At 39.4% G+C, this 5,268-nt stretch overlaps 1 pseudogene; it reads right to left on the reverse strand.

The window, feature by feature from the left end:
• Positions 1-2,552: 2,552 nt before the first annotated feature.
• On the reverse strand, positions 2,553-4,814 carry LOC110307278 (methylosome subunit pICln pseudogene; annotated as a pseudogene).
• Positions 4,815-5,268: the final 454 nt, after the last annotated feature.

Below are 5,268 nucleotides of genomic sequence, written 5' to 3' on the forward strand. Positions count from 1 at the left end.
GCTGATCCCTCTGAAGAAATTTTACTACAAGCCTTTGTTCTTGTACAATGATCCTTAAAAATTTGGAATAGTTGTTGCTCCAGAAAAGATTCAAAGGCAATATCTTTTTCAATATTTGGGGCCTCAGTTATATCCTAGAAAAATTGTGGCACAGGAAATTCAATAAAGAAAAGATGATTTAATTACTTCAAATTATCTTCAAAAGCTTCCAGGAGTTGTTAATTGGCTAATACTTCACCTTAAGCTCACCACAGAAGAACTTAAGCCTTTTCTTTGATAATATTAAGGGGGATGCAAATTAACTGGTGAGGGATGAATAGTTTTGCAGATAGTAGAGGAAACTACAGTAATGGATTGCTGGCTGTTTATGTTATGTGCCCACAGAAATTCTTTAGCAAAGGGAGCATTAATGTGGGTTCATCTTTCTTCATCTCCAAGTAATGTTTTAGCATCCTATTATGAAGCTGTTGCTGTGTTAATACAGAACTGTAGGCTAGAATCATGGAAGTATGTTGAAAAGAATATCTTATGAACCTGATGAAATGTTTATTCCTTATTTCAAAAAGAAATTAAATTAGTTATTGCAAAATACTGATATTTGATATATTACATGGCAAACTTTTAGGCAAAACTGATAATCATTATTCAAAAGACAAGTTGTTATGATTTACTTCTATGCATGCATTTGTATTTCCTGTAAATTTAGGTATGCATCCCATAAAGAATGTATCTACTGTATTTATAAAAAGTCCATCTATGTGAGAAAACCATATGTAATTGGATCATGTTTATTCTCTTGAGTTTTGCCTGCTCCAGCACAAATAATTGACTTACATGCTGTAGCCATTGTTTTGAAAATGTTGAAATATCTAGCTTTTAATTTGTCTACTGGAAGCCAATATATTGCTCATAACTTATAATTGCTTGAAATTGTTCCTTTTTTATTTTTAGATACTGCTAATTTTCAAATTTTACAATTATTTATGCAACTAGAATGCAAGTTAAGAGAAAATATTGTACCTTTCAAGGACTGTCTTTGGACATTTAAAAGCTCATACTGGATTGCCTGGACAAGACACCTTAGGGCAATACTAAAGCAGATTTTTATACCAGGCAGATTATAGGCTTTACATAGGAACAATTGGCCACACAATCTCACTCTTTACATCATCAAAATAGTAATGGCTTGAGACAAAGATTTGGCATTTCTAGAATATGTGTATGTCACATATAAAGATTTCTAGAATATGTGTAAGTCACATATAAAGATTTCTCAATGTCCTCAACTTCTACATGTGCATATGAAGGTTGACACCAACAAGCTGTGCTTGTTCTCTGAGATGGATAAGAAGGTGCTATACAGACCCAGACCTAAGACATATATGGTCACCAAGCCACTCTATTTCCTAGACAGGATCATACAGTTCATGTAATTTTGTGCCCCTATTATGCTCATAAAAAATAATTTTAAAAAATAAAAAGGGGGGATTGTGCCCTTCCCTCAGCCCTGAGTAGGCTAATCTGACCTTAACTGTTTGCCACAGTCAGAATTCTCATGATCTGGTTGGAGTCTTCTGACCTAGGTGGAAATCCTATGTCTTGTCCACCTGCAGAAGCAGACTGCTTGCTGAGCTGCTGAGCTTGTTTTGCAACAGAATCCAGCTGAAACAAGGCAACAGAACTCAGCCAAATAAAGGATGGGTTTTTGGGTTTCCCCTATATAAACCCAGAGCTAAAAATTAAACTTTGAGCCATGATCAGAAATCTGTTTCTTGGCTTCATTCTTCTCTTACCCACCCTTCCTCTTTCATTCCCAGCCTCCCTTTCAGGTATACCTGGTTCTCCATGGCTGCTGGACAGCGACACTGAAGATCTGATGGTATTCTACACTACATCCATCTGGTCCTGGGCTTTTTTTTTGGGGGGGGGGGGGAGAATTTTAATGACTGCTGCTATTTCTTTAGGGGTTATGAGACTGTTTAGATGGTTTATCTGATCATGATTTAAATTTGGTATCTGTCTAGAAAATTGTTCATTTCATCCAGATTTTCCAGTTTTGTTGAATATAGGCTTTTGTAGTAGGTTCTGATGATTTACTGAATTTCCTCAGTTTCTGTTGTTATGTCTCCCTTTTCTTTTCTGAAAGTATTTTTTAATTTTAATTTTAATTTTTATTATTAATTTTTCATTTCAGATTATTTATTCTGTGACAGAAAGCTAACATTAGGAGGGTTAAGAGGGTGGACAGTCAAGGACCTGACCTAGGAGAACATAACAGAGCTGATGGTACATGAAGAGCAGCAGAAGCTAGCACACAAGTATTGTGAGATGTGTCTTAGCCCCAAGTAGAGGACCCATGCCTCTGTGGAAAATCTAGAGGCTGCTCCCTCTGAGGCCTTTGCTTTTTAATCTCAGGGATAAGAGAGTTCTCCTAAATCCCAGACATCTAAGCTTCTGCAAGTCCCTTCCGCCCAGTGTGAGCTCTGTGCATTTCACCACACAGGTGAATCTTGCAGCTGACAGACGCACTCAGCAAAGGCAAGACTCAGAGGCCTTCTCAGAACATACACAGGAAGCTTAGGGGAAATGAGAAACTACAAATACCTGTTCAGTTAATTCACCTTTGTTAATAGAGGTCATACATAGTCTCTTCTGCTGGTGACGGCTTGCTGTCTCATTATAGTTTGACTTAAGAAATGAGTTTTGTAGAAGAAAAAAGTCTTTCACCAGCCCCATTCTGGAGTGAAGAGGCATCACGTTCTTGCCTACAGTTATGAGCAGAATTGTATAGTAGATAAGTCATCTTCAGTGATCAACATCTGCATCCTCAAACTGTCCAGCAACAGTTGGTGTGGTTTCTACCTCCATGCCATCTTCATAATTTCTTACTGAATCTTCTGTTCGGATGCCTGCCATATTATATTGGCTGCTCACAGACTGAGAAAGCATCCCTTCTAATCTCTCCAAACGTGGCTTGCCCTTCCGCTGTTAAATGGGATAGTCCTTCTTCATAGGTATAAAATGTAGGGATGTCTCCTGGTCCTTGTTTGTGTGCCTCCACGTCATATTCCTCTCCATCATAGTCATCCGAGTCTTCATCCTCAGGGTCTGGATGCAAGGCTTGGCACTCACACATTGCTGTGAACATCGGCTCCAAGGATGACTTATCACTGGGCACAAATCTAAATTCAGAAATGGGTTCAACATCATCATTGTTTTCCTCATCTTCATCAGAAAGAGGTTCTTTTGATTCTTCTTCAAGCTTGGCATTCACCATAGCATACAAATGCTCTTGAGGATAAGCGTTTGGATCCCTGGACACCGCATGTAAACTATTGGTGGGATATTCCAGTGAAAATCCTAATGCCGAACCATCTAACCAGGACAGGCGGCTCTCGGTGATGTAAAGCATGCTGGTGCTGAGCCCCTTCCTGTTTAGCACAGGCTGCTGCAGCCAGAGTCCGTCTGCTGACGCTCATTGCCGGGGAAAGCATAGCTCCACGCGAACCATGAGAGGCGAGCACTGCAATTGCAGCTCGCAGGGAGCTTCCCCCTATTTTTATTATTTTTATTTTTTTATTGGGTATTTATTTCATTTACATTTCCAATGATATCCCAAAAGTCTCCCACACGCTCCCCCACCCACTCCCCCACCCACCCACTCCCACTTCTTGGCCCTGTCGTTCCCCTGTACTGAGGCATATAAAGTTTGCACAACCAATGGGCCTCTCTTTCCACTGATGGCCAACTAGGCCATCTTCTGCTTCATATGTAGCTAGAGATACGAGCTCCGGGGTGGGGTGTGGTACTGGTTAGTTCATATTGTTGTTCCACCTATAGGATTGCAGATCCCTTTAGCTCCTTGGGTACTTTCTCTAGCTCCTCCATTGGGGGCCCTGTGATCCGTTCAATAGCTGACTACGAGCATCCACTTCTGTGTTTGCTAGGCCTGGGCATAGTCTCACAAGAGACAGCTATATCTGGGTCCTTTCAGCAAATTGGATATTATCTCTGTTCCCTCTGGTTAATCTGGCTAAGGGTTTTTCTATCTTGTTGACTTTCTCAAAGAACCAGCTCCCAATTTTGTTGATTCTTTGTATAGTTCTTTTTGTTTCTACTTGGTTGAGCCCCAAGTTTGATTATTTCCTGCTGTCTACTCCTCTTGGGTTCATTTGCTTCTTTTTGTCCTAGAGCTTTCAGGTGTGCTGTCAAGCTGCTAGTTTCTGCTCTCTCCAGTTTCTTTTTGGAGCCCCTTAGTGCTACGAATTTTCCTCCTAGCACTGCTTTCATTGTGTCCCATAAGTTTTGATATGATGTGCCTTCATTTCAATTAAATTAGATATCTCAGTTCTACTGTCTGAAGGACAGGAATAGCACAACTTCTTTGTGTGAGATATTTTACTTTGTTATTTTCCCTCCTCCTCTGCCTCCATCCTGTGTCATATAAAGAGGAACTAGTCTGCTGAGGATTCTACTGAATGCAAATGATGAGTACAGCTTAAGATATTGATCTTCATTTGATTCTAGTGTGAGATTACTTGTAGTATAATAATTACTCCTCAGTACCATATTTAAAATCTGGGATAATCTGTAGTCACTGATGCCATTTAGAACCTAGAGAAAGTAGCACAAATTATCAATCAATAACTTCCAGATAACCAATGAGGCAATGGGAGCTTTCTGTGCGCTCATGTAGGAAAAGTCTCAGTGTGGAGTAGAAACATGACTAGTCATTCCCATATTTCACCTTCACCTGCCTCCAAGCTAAAAGCTGAAAGCACCAGACAATCCATTTCCTGGCTATAGACATGCATGATATACCGTGAGACAAGTAAGAAAGTGACTATATTGAGTAAAAATGTGACACAGGGAAAATCTCTTTCTGCTTATCTACATCAATTTTTCCTTCTCCTTAAAATTTTTATTGATTCTTTATGAGTTTCACATCATTCATGCCAATCCCACTTATCTCCCCTCTCTTTATATCCACCCATGCAACATCCCTCCCCAAAATAGAATAAAAATAAACAAATCAAAATATTACAAATAATTCATTTTGAAAGCTGTAATGTATCTCAGTGTCTCATACAGTGTATCTTTTTTTCCATACATTTTTACTTGCAAATTAGTCAATGGTCTGATTCGAGGCCTATGGCTTCTTCTATACTGTCAATACTGGATCATTGTTGGTACTCCTCTTGGACATCCTATTATTGCTCCATGTCATAGGAATCTAGCAGCTTTGAATCTGCAGGAATTCTTTCATGC

The sequence above is a fragment of the Mus caroli genome, unplaced genomic scaffold (assembly GCF_978045245.1).
Source record: "Mus caroli unplaced genomic scaffold, Mus_caroli_1 scaffold_2, whole genome shotgun sequence".
NCBI lineage: Eukaryota > Metazoa > Chordata > Mammalia > Rodentia > Muridae > Mus > Mus caroli.